The sequence below is a fragment of the Nomascus leucogenys genome, chromosome 19 (assembly GCF_006542625.1).
Source record: "Nomascus leucogenys isolate Asia chromosome 19, Asia_NLE_v1, whole genome shotgun sequence".
In the NCBI taxonomy this organism is placed as follows: Eukaryota; Metazoa; Chordata; class Mammalia; order Primates; family Hylobatidae; genus Nomascus; species Nomascus leucogenys.
Genome location: NC_044399.1, coordinates 12,037,113 through 12,054,887, shown reverse-complemented (window position 1 = coordinate 12,054,887; position 17,775 = coordinate 12,037,113).

Here is a 17,775-nt window from a genome sequence, read left to right as displayed (position 1 = left end):
GTTCATATGAAGCAACTCCAAAGATTTATAGAGATGAGTGGTTCTCAAATTGATCAGCGGTATGAGCATCGCCTGGGAAACTTGTTCGAAATGCCACTGACCAGATCCTACCCCAAATCTGCGGAATCATAAACTCATCAGAGAGTCTGCAGTGGGGCCTACCAGCTGGTGACTCTGATACACATTACAGTTTGAGAACTAGTAGTATAGACATAACCTCCTACCTCGTAGAGCCGTAATAGTCAGCATTAGGGAAACACAAGTGTACTTCAGGGAGCTTAGGACGGAGGCCCAGACAGTCCTGAATTCTATTCCCAGTTCTGCCACTGAATGGATATTGACCTTAAGTGTGTTTTGCAATATATCTGGGCCTCCTATTTCTCATTTATAAAATTATTATAGAAATACATTCCATTCTACTTGACTCCTTGAGTTTTGATGGTATTAATAATACATAATATATTTTAATAATATTTTCAAAAATATTTTATTTTAAATAATAAAATGAATATTGCTCAAAGTGCTTTGAAACATTGAGAGGGCTTCCCATGGTGACCAACCTGTGGCGGCACTTTATTGCAGAGATCTCCTTAGTTGATCAGTCTCTCCAGGTATATGGGGATTTCTGAAATTCCAGACAGATAATCTTATCACAGTGCAAAAATATTCTGTCCTATAAATGGCAACAACAAAAAGCCATTCATTTCAAGTGGTTAGTAGACAGATAAAATGAAGGAGGTGTCAGTGGAACTTGAAGGATGAGTTTGGCAAGCAGAAATAATAGCACGTCCTTCTTGGAGCCAAGAGGGAGCAACCTGTGTTAACTAATGACAGAGCTGAGGATATATAGAGCAGAAGGAGTGCATGAATGTGCATAAATGCTGATGCGTGTGTGTGTGTGTGTGTGTGTGTGACAGAGAGAGAGAGAGAGAAGTCAAAAAAGGAGGACAATGGCAAGGTGGAAGCACAAAGCTCCCAACTGTACCTAATGGTACTTTCTCCTTTACAGAGTACTGCATTCCCCTCAATCCTCACCCAGGCTGTTAGGTTGACACAAGAGGAAACTGAGGCCCAGAGGACATAATTTATCTCCTTCATTGATACTGGCATGAGAAGAAGCTGAGGCAGAAGCTGAAGGAATGGCCACAGGAGCTAAGGATGGGCAAGGAGGACCTTGATGCTTCTGGTCCTGCTGGGACCACTGACCACACGTGGACCTCTCTGCAACTTGGGCAAGGGAGGGTCAGCCTGGCTGACAAAGACATAAGCAGAGCTGGCCAGGGCATTTCTGCGCATGTTCATCCCAGTCTCAGCAGAGAACAGTTTCAATCCACAGTAATGCTCCAAACTTGGTCCCCACAACACTTTCAGACACCCTTGCTAAGTCAAACACTAAGAGATGTTGGACAGTATTTATTTTTGTGTCTCTGTCTCTATTTACTCTTGCTGAAATAATAATATTCCAGTTAGACCATTTAAATAAAAATTCTATCTCCATGATCTTCAATACGTAATATTTTTCGCAATCTTTCCTTTTATTTCTTGTCCACGGCTTTTTTACACACTTGTAATCATAACACACATATCCTCTTGACCCTTCTTTTTTAATCGCTATTATGTAATAAACAATTAGACTTGTTGCTATGGTGTTTCCATGATATTCATTTTAATAGCTACATAGTATTTTATTCAGAAAACACACCATAAATTATTGAACCATTTCTTTTTTTTAGTGGAACTCCCATTTTGTGCTAAGACATTCATTGTAGATATATACAATAATGCACTCCATGTTTACTATGCCTTTTGGTACTTTGGTTAATATTTATTTCCTGTTATATTTTGATAGAATTTGGAAGGTAAGCATCCTATTTTTAATAGGATGCTCACTGTTATCATAAGAAGTTCCACAAACATTCCGAATACTGTGATGTTCTATTTATATCCATCTACTCAAACACATGGACACTCGGCTCCCTTTTATGGAGTTTTGTGCATTTTGCCTCTTCTCCCTCTCCCTCTCCCTTCCCATTCTTCACTAGTCTAATCTTGGGAGTCTGACATCTTTGCTTAAACACCCCCCACATACACACCACCACCAGTTTGCTTCTTGTGTCCTGTTTCTAGTCAAAAAGGAGTTAGATTGCCAGTTTTCTTTCTCTGCTTTTCAATTTTCCTATTCTCTTTTTGCTGTAATAATTGCCCATCCCATTCCTTTCTTTTTAAATTTAGCACTTGATTTCATCACTCATATTAAGTATTCTTTTCAAGAATTTTCCCCTGTATTATGTTCTTGCTGTTAATGGATTTAGGGAAATGTGGGAGTCCCTGGAAAGAAAGAGTACATCAGGGCAGCATGAAAGATAATTACAGGCCCCATGTTTGAGGTCACATTCTTTACTTTGGCCACTATTAAATGAGCTTATTTACAACCCTCAACTTTATCCCTTTCTTTTAAAGACATGCATGTATACATTAAATGTAATACCCTCACCCCCAGCTTCATTTAATTTTACTACCAGTAATATTCCCTTTTCAAGGTCCTGGGTCTACTATTTACTTGTTGAATTTTATTTTGTAAGCTGTCTCAATTTACTTTTTGAAAGGAGTGGAAAAACAAAAGAATGGACGTCTACATGATCAAATGCACATAGATTTCATGGTGAAAAAAATCATCAAAAGACATTCCATGATGTGGCAACTCAGATACAATTGATCTTTAAAACCCAATTGAACAGAATGCCTCAGTAATTATTATTCAGAATACCAAGGCCCTGGCCAATGGTACAATTATCAGATGCTCCATTTTTGATATTTACTGCCTGTTAAGAGAACTCTCTGGAGAGGAACTGAAATGAAACAGTCTCTGGAATCACTGACAAAGGTCTCCCCTAAATGTCTGCTACATACTCAATGCGGATGAGCTGTGGTCCTTGTCATGCCTTCTCACACAAGAGGAAAGATGGTAGAATGGGAATTTCTTCTTTTCCTTGAGTAGCAAAAACCAGCCTGCTATTTACGAAACCCGTTCTCTTTTTCTCCTGAGCACACAACTAGGAGACATTTCCAATGTTCCCTGAAGTCAGGTGAGGTTACATGACCGAGTCCCTGCCAACGAGATCTGTGTAGAAGTGGAAAGTGCTGCTTCCATGGTGGTCCACAATAGTTGATTACATGTCATTTCCTATGCTCTTTACTTTAGTTTCAGATTCACCCAGATGCCTTGGATAATTTGTTTTGGAAAACATATGTTGAAGGTACCAGAGCCACAGTACAACATAAGACTAGGTCCCAGAATCACAACTGGAAGGAAAGTCATGCACTAATGAAGAAAACAATTCTTAAGGCTTATATGAGCTGAAAACAAACTTCTGTCATGTTGCTGCCTTTATCCATTTTTAAAAGATGTTTGTCATCAGTAGTGCTACTCTAATAAAATACATCCTGAACACAATAACTTAAACTGGTCTCATTATAAATCCTAGATCTCCTATCATCGCAGTTTAAATCCAGCCTACTGGTGTGGAAAGGTATATAAAAGCCTTCCAGAATCTGAAAGGCATAATTTTGTTCACTTATTTCAGGTTATACTAAGGATTCCATACCCTTGGCTTCTGTTGAATTATTTCGTAGACACTATTTTGTAAAGTACATGGAAGAGGTATCTAGGGTTTAGGGTTTTTAATGTCTTTCCATCTTCCCAGGATGCCTATATAGTAATCATTTAAAATGCAAGACAATCCAATAACATGACATGAAGCTTTCCATGAACTCGAAGAACCAATGAGAATAGATCTCTCTAAAATATTGGTGAACAAATGAATACTTGCCGGAGTCAGAACAATGAATTTTAATTGAATTATTGCACTCACCAGGCATTCCAGAGCCAAAGCACTTTTCCTTTTATAAGTAACAATTTTGTCTTTTAAAAAGTGTATTTCTAGCTTGACATAAGCATGACTTTTTCTTTCATGTGTCATGTATAAATGGAGCAATTTATTTTCTTTGGACTTACAGAGTAAATCCTCATCTTTGCTTGTGCTGATGGGGTGCAGGCATGTGTGGGAGGAATTCTATGAATGTGGAGCTTTTCCCGTGGGTGCAGAGAGAGTTTGATGGGAGCTGACGAGGTGTGTGTGTTCTTCAGACTTATCAACCATCACACGATGCTGGAAGATGAGCCAGTGAATTTGTGGGTGTTGAGCTTGTTGGATATTCTGGATGCAGGTTTTTTTTTTTTTAATTTACAATTTAATAAAACCCAGCTGACAAGCTTTTTTTGTTAATCATGTTTATGAGATATGAGTCAGTGATGACATATCCATAAGCGATTCCAATGAAAGGAAAACCTTTAAGGCAAGCGGCTCTTGGTTTTGTGGGAAGCTTAGCCAAGCATGTTGCTCTAGCCTCTGGGGTGAATTCTTTCCTAGCTACAGTGAGACGAGAAAATCTTCAGAGCACATTCCAAGATGGGGCGCTTTTTTGTTTTTTTTTTTCTGTGAGAAGGTGAAGACAGAGATCAGTTTGATTTGGTGGTTGTCATTCCGACTTTCCACACTGTCATAACTAGGGCATGGCTGTGAAAGAACACCTTGAAGATGAAGCAAACCCTGTTTTAGTAGCCGGGGAGCCTTTGTTTAGTTTTAGTTGAGTTTTTTGTTGTTGTCGAAGCTTTTGAAAGTCTTCTCTGAAAGTGGTTCTGTGTAGTAGGGGGGAGAGACAACTTCGTTGTTTTCTAAGAAACAAACAAAAAACCTGCTTCTTTGAATCTCCCAAATGCAAAAGCAAAGATACTTTCCTTGTACCTTCCTCCAATTCCTGCCATGCATATTTGGGTCTCATCAGACTTCTTTCCTTACTGTGCCATCCAACGAAATGTCATGGTCCTTGAATGGCTTTATTAAATATCAGATGGCAAATACGTATGCAGTTGTGAGGCACAAGAAATAGCAAACCATCCTAATATACTCTAAATAAGCTGAACATTTCACTTGAGGGAAGGTATTGCAGATGTTCCAGCTTGAGGAAGAGAATACACCCTCTATAAATTGAGACCTTTCATTAGAGTTTTCTAAAATCTCATATTTTCATTAAGAACTGGAAATAAGATCAATTTTCTCTTGGAACCTATAATGAAAAACATAAAGAGACAAATATAACCCAGGCAGACAGGAATTGATGGGCACTCAAGTAGGAATTTTTTTTTTTTAAATAAAAACTTGCCTGCCCATGGTATGGTTAAGTTTGACTCAACTGCAAAATGATTTTTGTCATTGTTAGATGCCATAAAGTGTTATATTAGCAGCCTAACCTACATGAGAGATCGTAGGTTCAAACATGTCTCAGGAGTTCAAACATATCATCAATATTATGGCTAGAACCAAGGTTTTTAACAGGTCAGGCTACTTTCAGGAAAACTCTTTCCAAGTGTCATATGTATAAAATGTTTGGAATTCTTATTTAATGCATTCTATTATTTAGAGGGCTTGCTTCTATTATTCAGGGGCTGAATAGTGCTTTGACTTAGTTATCTACAAAATGCAACTTGAAATACGAAGGAGGGAGAGAAAGAGAGACTTCTGTCAGAGGTATCCTCTGCAGTAAAACCCTTGTATTTTACTTCCTAGAAGAGCCCAGGTCTTGATCTGAAGGATCCTGACCTGCCCCAGGCATGACTGTGTGACAAAGCAGTATATTAAAACAGTTGAGCATAACCACTGGAGAAAAACTCTGCTACTTTTTGCATGAGTTTGCTGCATCGAGTACAGCAGCTATATCCTACTCAGTTCTGAGCATAAAAGTTTAAAAGTAAAACTGACAATTTGGAATTTATCCAGAGGAGAGCAGCTAGTAAGTTAAGTATTATAAAACCAGAAAACTACTTCAAATGAGGAGATAACACTGAAAGAAAAGGAGACATTTAACTGAAGAAAGAAAACTGAATGGGGACCCTAATTCTGTTTTCAAGTATAAGCGAACTGCCAAGAGAAAGTAAAATTTGATGCTTTCTAGGTAGCTCCATTGAGTGGAAAATTAAGAGAGGGAGATATCAGTTGAATGATTATTTAACTGATGATTAAAATAAAATGAACTCTCTCATAAGTGGCAGAGATCCTTGATCTCATAAATCAACAGAGATCCTTGATAATCCTGACAGGGAAGCTATAGATGACATTTACAATGGATGAATATGGTCAGATTGTTTCTATGGCTCTCTTTCTGCTCCAACCTTCTGCAATTTCATAAACCATCGGTTGTGGCTTTTTCGTTGTTGTCATTTGTTTGTTTTTAAGACAACCCTATTAAATTGATGCAGAAGAGCCAAGATTAAGAGACTGACAAAGTTTATGCTGAAAAAGGCCTGTCAATGGATTTGCTGACATGTAGATGTTACGTGATATAAGCACAGTAAGACTTTCCTGTTCTCATTAGTTCCTCATACTGATTGTGTCCAAGTTTCTCCGAGTAGGTAGCCAAACCATCATGAGCTTTGGAGGTTTTCTCCTTCTCATGGATGTCTTATTAAAAGAAAATTCACTAGCATCTAGCAGAAAAGTACTATTTTCGGTATTTTATCATCTAAAGTGCCATATGACTCAGACATTATATAACCCACTTATGCCTCACAAAAGACATATCAGATTGTTACCATTCCCTTTTTGCAAATGAGAAACTGAGTCTCAGTGAAGTTGGGGGTCATCTGCCAATAGGCTTTTATGGAAGATATTTTGGAATGGAGAGAAAAGTCAACTTTCTTGTGTTTCCAGGATGTTACTTCAGCATGTCCACTGGATAACTAGGCATCCAGTAGGATACTACATATCTGGATAGATCTAGGATTCTGAGATACTACATATCTCAGGAGAGCTGGTGGAGAATTCCTTAATCTACTGGAAAAGAAAGACTAAGCCAACAACTCTTCGTGGGTATGACAAAAAAGATTTATGTTTTTGCTGAATAATTTTGCCTGTGTTACCTACACATTAAGGATTTTATTCCTCAGTAAATCATCTGTAATAAACCAACCGTGTAAAATTTCCTGTCACTATAATCTTGATGTCTTCAAAATTAATATCCATATGGATTTACAAATTTAAAGACTTTTTCAGATGAAAAGTCTCATTTTTGAATTATTTTAAATGCCCAAGAAATTTAAAATACCATCAAAAATATGAAATACTTGGAATAAATCTGATGAGAGATGTGAAAACCTTTGAAAATTGAGTGATTTTAAATACACTCATTGACAACGAGAGCTTTCTCTTCTATGATTGCCTAATTTATTCTTTGACTATATTTTTTGTCTCTTTTTTATCATTTATGGAAATTCATCATTTTGTCTGACACAGTCATTTAATTTTTTCCCAATTTTGGTATATCAATTTACATATTTCATGTTATTTTTTGTCATATTACTTATTTTGTTTTTTAAGCATTCAGGTTCCAGGTCCTTTTTACAATGTTTTACCACACTTAGATTACACTTATAGAGCTTTATTTTATTGATTTTCATAACGGTTTTTAATTTTTCTGGAATTTAATTTTTAAAAGGTATTTTTTGAAATACCTTTTCAATGTGTTTAGTGTACAATGTATTAAACAGACAATCATCTTTCAGTTCAATTAAAATTTTATCTGAAATAGATTATCATATTCTGGATTTTCTTTTATTTTCACTGATCTATTTATGCATTTATATTCAAGTGCATAAATGACATTACTATATTACAAATAACATTTTTAACCTTTGTGTTATTTTAATACATCAAAAGCACAAATCTTTCCACAGTAAGTTTTATTTACTCTTTGTTATTATCCCATTGGAATTTTAAGAACTTTTTATAGAAATCTTTGTCTTTTTCCTTCACCACTGAAAAAATGAAATTCTTATTGGAATTATATGAAAATTTTATGTATGTTTTGTTAAAATGAGCATTAAGATATCACAATTTTTTTCAAAATGTATACATGTTTTCATTTCAAAAAATCTTATATTTTTCTATATAGGTCTTATATCTTTCATGTGAAATACATTCTTAAATATTTTATAGCTTTGGCATATTTTTGCAAAAGAAGTTTCTCGGTGGGGCACAGTGGCTGATGCCTGTAATCGCTGCACTTTGGGAGGCTGAGGCAGGCGGATTACCTGAGGTTAGGAGTTCAAGACCAGCCTGGCCAATATGGTGAAACCTGATCTCTGCTAAAAAATACAACAATTAGCTAGGCGTGGGCACTGGTGCCTGTTATTCCAGCTACTTGGGAGGCTGAGGCAGGAGAATCGCTTGAATCCAGGAGGCGGAGGTTGCAGTGAGCCAAGATTGTGCCATTGCACTCCAGCCTGGCCAACAGAGCAATACTTCATCTCAAAAAAAAAAAAAAAAAGAAGTTTTTCATCTCTGTTTATAGCTGGTTATTTCTAGGATTGGGGAAATCTATTGATATTTGTGTGCCTTTAATTCAGCCCCCACATCAAATTAATTTATTCGATCTAATAAATTTTTTTCATTTTTTTGGCCAATCATTGGATTTCCAAGACACATAATCACATCACTAGAAAAAATATTAATAAAAGGTATTTATACTAATTATTTAATACTGTATTATTACAAACATTGTACTTTACCAGGAATGTTGAATAATGGTAATATAGACAATAGACATCCTAGTTCTGGAATTCAGTACGAGCAGTTTTAGCACTCCTGTTGCTAGAAATATGCTTTTTGTTAGTGTGTGATAAGTAAACCTCATTATGTTAAATCATTTTCTTGTATGCATATCTTACTAAGATATCTTTTTATGGATTTTCAATTTTATCTAGCATCTTTTAGGATCTATGAATATATGACAATATGATTTTATTCTTTCATTTGTTGAATTGCAGTATTTCTGATATTAAACTATCCATGGTTTCTTATAGTAAGTTATCCTGTAATAGTTTCAAAACTCAAGTTTCCAGGAGATAGTGCCATTTAGGAGCTGTCAATACCCAATGTGATACTGTGTCTACTTTTCTGTAACTTACATTTTTGTGGAACACTATAATTTTGAAGTTCTATTAAGTCTTTTAATTTTGCTATTGTACAGTAGTGTTTAAGTATCTAAAAGTTGATGTGCCTATACCGGTTTGGGTGAAAATATAAGCCATTGTTTTCAAAATTGGATAAACATTGGAATCACCTAGAAATATATATATTTTTTTAAAAGACAAAAATCCCAGTACTTAGACTTTATCACAGATCAGTGACTTGAGAATATTGGAAAAAATGATCCAACCACCAATATTTTTGCATCTTGTTTTACGTCCTTCCATATCCCCATCAATGTGTAGTGTTGCCAAGTTTTTTGTTTGTTTTTGTTCTTGACAATCTGTTGGGTATAAAATTGTATCTCATTGTGATTGTAATTTTTATTTACGTAATTACCAGTGGGGTTGAACATCTTTCCACATGTTCCTTGACCATCTGTTTATTCTCTTCTTTCAGCTGCCTTTCAATTTCCTTCACGTATTTTTATTTTGAATAGTTTTTCTCTTTCATAATAATTTGTAGAAGTTTGATTTTAAAATATTCTGAATAATAAGCTTTTGTCATATATATATATATGTTGATCACATGTTCTCCAATTATTTTAGTTTTTGTTTTCCTTTTAGTAGTTTCTTTTTAACACCAGAAGTTTTAATATTCAACTAGATTAAAATTACCACTCATTCTCTGTAGCTCTCATTTTGAATCTCATTTAAAGAACACATTTCAAAATCTGAGACTATAAAGATGATCTCCAGTATTTAATCCTAAAATCACACATTTTTTATTTTTTCATTTATGAAATAAATAAATAAATATGGTGTAGGGTGGAGATGTCTGTGGTTTATGAATAACTTATATTTCCCTGTTCATTTAATTTATATAAGATTTAACATGTTTTAATGAAAACATGAAATGTTTTAGCAATTGTGTTCAAATAAGCTACAGCAATATTTCACTGTATGGAATAAGTAATAATTTTTGTATTTGGTAGATCAAGTTCATTGACATTGTTATATAGCTCAAAAATCATTTTGTTTATTTTTGACAACTTTTTTCTTCTACATACGTTTAAAACCAGCTTCTGTGGATTTTTGAAATATTCTTGGGATTTTTTTCACTCATTTTGAATTTCTTGGTTACTTTAGAAATAATTGCTGATTTTGTCTTGGGGGTTCTTATATAAATTTTTAAAGTTCTCCATTTATTAAATTTTCTTTAATAAATATAAAGTTTAAATTGAAATTGAAATGAAGTTATAATTTTTTCCAAACACTCACACACACTGTTTATTTAGATTCATTCCTAGATGACTTTTAAAAAAATATATTATTGTAAATGGGACTATCATAAAAGTTTCTCATTACATTTTGGTGATATATAGAGGAACATTATTTTTATTTCTAATCTACCAAAATTGCTGAACTTTTTAAAAATTTTAATAATTTATATGAATACTTTGGGTTTCTTTAGGCAGATAATCACATCAACTGCAAAAAAGTTGGGATTTGGCTTTTTAATTTCTAATTCAGGTGTGTCCTACCTACTTGCTTTATTTCACTTCTGAGAGTGTCTTGTCCAAAGGAAACATAAGTCATATTTCAATTTAAATTTTCTAGTAGGGATATAAATAAGTAAAACAGAAACAAATTAAATTGAATTAAATAATATATTTTATTAGGCAGGATATCTTAAATATTATAATGTCAACATGTAATCAATATAAAATTACAAATAAGGTATTTTTATCTTTACTTTTTACTAAATATTTGAAATCCAGAGGTACATCTCAGAGTACATCTCCATTGAGACTATCCTCATTTCAATTGTCAATAGTCACATGTGGCTGGGGCTACTGTATTATACAGTGTGATACAAACTTCTGCAATGTTAGCTACAAGTGGTGATATTGGACATCCTCTTCCATTTTCTGATTGTAAGGAGACTGCCGTGAAGAAAATCTAAGGGTTTTTTTTTGCTATTTATTTATTAATTTTATTATACTTTAATTTCTGGGGTACATGTGCACAATGTGGAGGTTTGTTACACAGGTATACATATGCCATGGTGGTTTGCTGCAACCCTCAACCTGTCATCTACATTAGGTATTTCTCCTAATACTATCCCTCCCCTAGCCCCCAACCCCTCGGCAGGCCCCAGTGTGTGATGTTCCCTTCCCTGTGTCCGTGTGTTCTCAGTTATCTACTATAAAGATACATGCATACATATGTTTATTGCAGCACTGTTCACAACAGCAAAGACATGGAACTAACCCAAATGCCCATCGATGATAGACTGGATATAGAAAATGTGGTACATATACACCATGGAATACCATGCAGCTATAAAAAAGGATGAGTTCATGTCCTTTGCAGGGACATGGATGAAGCGCGAAACCATCATTCTCGGCAAACTAACACAAGAAAAGAAAACCAAACACCACATGTTCTCACTCGAAAATCTGAGTTTTAAAGGCAATATCTGTAGTGTACCTTTGGTTCCAAATTTTTTTTTTTTTTTGAGATGGAGTCTTGCTCTGTCGCCCAGGTTGGAGTGCAGTCGTGCGATCTCAGCTCACTGCAAGCTCCACCTCCCGGGTTCACGCCATTCTCCTGCTTCAGCCTCCCAAGTAGCTGGGACTACAGGTGCTCGCCACCACACCCAGCTAATTTTTTTGTATTTTTGGTAGAGACAGTGTTTCACCATGTTAGCCAGGATGGTCTCGATCTCCTGACTTCGTGATCCGCCTGCGTCGGCCTCCCAAAGTGCTGGGTTACAGGTGTGAGCCACTGTGCCTGGCCTGGTTCCAAATTTTAATCAAGTTAAAAGAAGTTGTTCCTATTCTCGGTTTCAGATTTTAAAAATCATGAATAAACTTTACATTATATTGAATATTTTAGTCAACTCGAAATTAGCATATGTTTTAGAACTAATTTATTAATATGATTGATTACATTAATTTTATATTAAAATATCCTTGCTTTTTTAGGCTAAACCTAACTTAATTAGGTATTTTTGTTGTTATATAACTGCACTTTGTTTTATATTATTTATAAACTTTTATTTTAGAGTGAGATTTGCCTTTAGTTTTCCTTTATCATGCAATTCTTTTCTGTCAAGATTATAATGTGTCATAAAATGTGTTGGGTATAATTCTTTATTTTTCAGTTCAGTGGATCAATTTGAATAATAATGGAAATGATCTTTTGTGGAACTTATTTTTACATCAGTCTGGACACTGTGAAAATAGGTTCCAACAATTACATTTTGTTTTTCATTTGTATTTTGCTAAGTCAAAATTTAAATAAAACTATTTGAAATAATCTGTAATTACTACATATTCTGAGGATGTGGATATTAAAAATGTCTTTATTTTGGTTTTCTTTAGTCAATTTATATTAAACAGGTTACTAAAATTTTCCTTTCCTTTTTATCAGTAAGTTTTTCTTAGTCAATTGTTTTCCGAAAAACTGTTGGCAAAATTATTTGCAAAAACTATTCTTAGTATTTTCCCATTTATTTTATTCACTGCCATTTATTTTATTTCTGCAGCTATGTGCCTCTTCTCTCTCTCTCTGTCTCTCTCTCTCTCTCTGTCTCTCTCTCTCTCTTCCTCCCTCCCTCTCTCACTAACATGTTTGTTTGAGGCTGATCATTCCCCTGGACACACCGCCTTATCTGTATCTCATAGGTTTTCATAGGTGGTATTTTGTGTGTTGATAGATAAATAGTTTTAAATTCTCAGGGTGGTTTTTCGTTTGATCTTCATATTTAAATATGTATTCTCTTTAGCGTTTGTTTTTTGGTCAAGTGAAGAGCTTTGAATTAAGTTCATGCCCCCATTGTCACTGATCTGCACAAGGGGTACATTGCCATCCTTCCTCCACTAGCAACAATTATTCTAATAGTTTGATTGGTCTCCTTTTATTGATATGTGCCTTCCAAAATGGATATTGCTATTTCATGCTTGTACCTAAATGTATAGATATGTTCATCTTCTTAATCTCTTCATATGCCTATCAGTCTTTAGTATTTTCTCTTCCATAAATTGCCTATAACTGTTAAACTACCTTCTTTGTCCCAGCATTCTTTCTTATATCAAGTATTTTTCTTTCTTGGATTTAATTTTTATTTTGCTAGAGTCCAGATTTGAATAATATTATGAGAAATAGCCTGTAAGTACTATGTATTCTGTGGTCTTGAATAGTTAAAACACCTTTGTTTTGCTTTTACATGTGTATGCTAGATGGATTTATTGGAAATAAAATTATAAGTTTCTCATTACATTTCTCAGAATTTTGAAAATAAATCTTCATTATCTTCCAGCAACTTCAGTGATGATCTTCCTATGAGAACCTTCATCATTGATTCATAACTGAAATATTCTAATTCCTAGACTTTTTCTGAAATCACACCATGCTGAGACCAGTCAAATGTTTGTTGATGTTCTTTTATCCTGTTTGGTATTTCATTGTTTCTTTAATTCTGAAGACTGGAAAAATATTTTTCCTCTTACTTTGATTGTTTCTCCTACTATATTTTATACACCTGGAATGCCTGCTAGGAAGGTATTGTAGCTTCTGGATCTGGCCATGATATTTCTAAAGTTTTCTGTACTTTCATGGCTCTTAGTCCATTTGTACTGCACTCTAGAGAGATCCCATGGTTCAAACTCCCACTTTGTTAATTCTCTCTTAAGGCGTGTCCTACCTACTACTAAGCCCTGGTAGTTTTGTGTAAGGATCACACTTTTCAAGCATAAGATCTCAAATGACTCTTTTTCTTAAGAGAATTTTTTTTTCTTTTGTCTATCTGAAATTATTAACTGCTGTAGTTCTTTTTCTTCATTTCCTACATTATTTCTCATTTTTAGTGTAATTTTTTTGAGTTTACATCTCTGTTTCATTTAGTTTATTTTCATGAAATGTTTGTTTATTCTGACTTCTCTGTTCATCTTATTTGTGAATTCCTTTCCAACTGTGAAAATTTGTATTTCAAGAATTTCTGTTTAGATTACAGCAATCTTCCTTGATTTCCAGTATTGCTATGATTTTATTTATTTTTAGATGTTTCTTTTTCTTCTGTCATTCCTATGGATTTGGGTCAAAAGGGAAAGTGGTGTGTGCACTTGGCCCAACATGATGATCTAATCTCCTCTCCACTGTTTTCTGATTGAGTACAGTTTTGTGTTTATTATGCTATAAGTTTGTGGCAGTGTTTTCCTTCTATGTTCTAGGGCACAGTTTCTGTTTACAAGTAAGGGGTTGAGTCTGTCTGGTCCACCCACGTGAGAGTTACTAAATTGAAAATCATATCATGAAGGTTGGAGCAGTTCCAGAATGAGATTTGGGTGATTGTCCAGCTGGAGACATGTGATCAGACTGGATGGATAAGCCTCTTTAAAATGTACGATTCATGACAACTTCACTAGTCCTCCCCTGGACTAATGAATGCTTTTGCATCTCATAGCATTTTACCAGCGTGATAGAAATCTCTAGAATATTTATAGGGAAGATCAGCCGTCTTTAATAGTTTAAAATTCTAATGTAATTCTGAAACTTCTTACAGACAAAAATCATGAAAAGTTTGTGAATATGAAAGTTACATCAAATTATGGAATAATTATTTTGAAAGAAGTTCACGTAATCAATATATACGCCACGCAGTTATAAACAAGAACACTCATAGTTAGAGATATAACATCCTATTGGAACATTATCAAGTTGTGTACTAAGGATTTATTTTGAGGCACCCATTTTCAATGAAATGCTTGATACATAATTGCTGTCAGTAGGACAAAAGGAATAGTGTTCAGATTTTCTCTCTAAAAAAATTAATACTTTATGCACTAACTTTCATTGCAGAAAAATCATATCTTGATAGGTAAAAATATTTTTTTAAAAAAATAACTTGCTTCTGCAAATTTGTCAAAATCAAATCAATAATCACTTTCAATTTCTACATCAAGTGCAATGGGGTATGATAGCAATGAAATCTGGAAACCAATGAATTAAATATTGAGTCAACGAAGTGTGAACTTTTTGTGTATTTTTAAACTTATTTCCTGTTTACTTAAAAGCAACCTAAAATGTTTCTGGTTAAAAAAAATCAACATATATTTTAATATGCAATAAAATTTGATTGAATACCAGCAAGTCAGCTAGACCTTGTATTTTTCTTGGCATTATCTGGCACCCATGACTGACACTTGCCAACGGTCCCTAAGGATCTCCTTGCTCTTTGGACTTCCCTCTTTCAGGTTTTCTTCTGGTTTTGCTATGGCCCCAGAAATAGTACCGGGAGACACAGTAATTATTTGTCAGTTTCCTCTGACCCTTATTTCACATTGCACCATGATTTTTGGATAGCTATGTTCAAGTTTTCCTCCTTGTAAGTTCTTTAAAAACAAAATAGATTTCTTAAATTCCACCAGAAGAAACTTAATGACTAGTATTTGAATAAATATCTAGCAATCTGGGTTTTGTTTGTTTGATTATTCTGAGATAAACTTTTGCATACATTACATCTTGACACCAATAACATTTAGAAGCATCTTACAGTTGCCATATAGTTACATTTCTCCTGCTGGCAAGAAGTTGCTTAATATTCTAGTAGCATAATAGGAAAATGACAGGTCTTTGATGTTTCAGTCAATAACCAGTTAAGGACTACTTGAGGAATAAACATGAATTCTGGTTGCTGTCTCAATACTTTTTTTGACACTTTTTTGTAAGATCAAGAATCTGCCAGCATTAAATGTTGCAGACTTGATATAATTGACTTGGAAACAAATCTTGAAGCAATTGTGGAAAGTTCTTGATGGCACAGAGGATAATAATTTGTGGAGAAAGAAATGGACATCCATAACTAAGTTGAAAATTATTTCAGACAAGTGGCTTTGAGTATGAAATAGTTTGAGGATTGCTTAACCGATGAACCTCAGTTATATTTTCTTTTTAATATTTGGTTAAGTGGTATGAGATTAAAAACAATGTCTCATATGTCTAAAAGAACTCTTTCAATAAGTATAGAATAAAAATTCTCTGTTACAAAAAGCATTGTCTTATAGCTCAATTGCCAGCAGATAATAAATTGCATTTTCTTTTTTAGACGTACATTAAAAATGGTGCATTAGAGTCTTAGGAACATAGTATTAATCTAAGAGCAGAGAATTTAATGATTTAAAAAGTTTCAAAAGTTTTTTTTTTTTTGAGGCTGAGTCTCGCTCTGTCACACGGGCTGGAGTGCAGTGGCGTGATCTCAGCTCACTGCAAGCTCCACCTCCCGGGTTCTAGGTTCATGCCATTCTCCTGCCTCAGCCTCCCGAGTAGCTGGGACTACAGGTGCCTGCCACCACACCCGGCTATTTTTTGTATTTTTAGTAGAGACGGGGTTTCACCCTGTTAGCCAGGATGGTCTCGATCTCCTGACGTCGTGATCCGCCCACCTCGGCCTCCCAAAGTGCTGGGATTACAAGCGTGAGCCACCGCGCCTGGCCTCAAAAGTATTTTTTAAACAAAATTTATTTAGCCCCGTTATATACCTGTAAGTCACCATGCTAGTCCTGATGAAAGTGTGGGCAAATTGTCCAACAAGTAAGAAGAACCTTATGATGTAATGGAGGAAGAAGTGGGACTGTACATAAATACTCTTAATAGCATGAAAATGGTGAGTACTTTTCAAAGATCCATCTAACTATGTACTGCGAAGACTCCAAAGACAGGAAAGATGATTTCCAACCTGAGCTGAGGAAAAAAGCCATCTTGAATGTTATTTGAGCTTGGTATGCCATATGGGCAGGATGTTGACATCAGTGATGGTGGAAGAGGTATCATGGGGAAGAAGATATCACCCTTGCAGGTATGTTGTTGAGTAATAAGTAGTTTGACCAGCGTACAACTTACGGTCCACAAGAGTAGGCAGTGGGACACACAGCAGAAGCAGAGCAAGCTCTCTCATACAGTGTCTCCAATGCCAGGTTACCAGGTCATGGCACTTGGATTTCATTGCATAATCAATTATAAACCACTGAATATATTTTACATAATAAATAAATCTGACCATGACTTGATTATGTTCTAGGAATATACTTCTGGTATCACAAGTAGGGTGGATGTGTGTTGTGCCTAGGGTAGAGGGACGCAGCAAGGTACACGATGGAAGAGTCAGGAAGGAGTAGGAGAGACATTTGCCCATTTTACAATGATTTGTGGATAGTGTTGCAACAATACCCACAAGTGCTAATCAGAGGTAAAATCATATCCTATCTGACTGAAGTAAACATCATGACAATAAGTGCCACAGTCATTGTTATAATTTACATTTTTTATTCAAGATAATTATCTCTTTTGAGATATGGACTAATTTCTGTAATTATACTGTGGGCCCAGGCTACTACAATTGCTGATGAAATCAGGAAATTTTGGTAGTTGGGGAGTGAGGAGTCAATTCACAGTTTATTCTCCACTGTGGCAGCCACCAGCCAAGACAAGAAACTGAATACCGTCTCCACAGTCCTAGCTCTCAGAGTCGTGACTCTTTAACATGGGAGAGAGAGAACCAGCAGGATGAAAGACACACACACACACACAAACACACACAGACGGAATTATGGATATAAAAAACATGAGAATCAAGAAGAGTTTTTTTTTTTTTTTTCTCTGTCTTTTAAGGTAAAGCAAAAGCTAGAAAGAGGTAGAAAGAACACAGATTTTTCACTTGCTACGGTTAGGTTCCATTCTGACCATGTGAC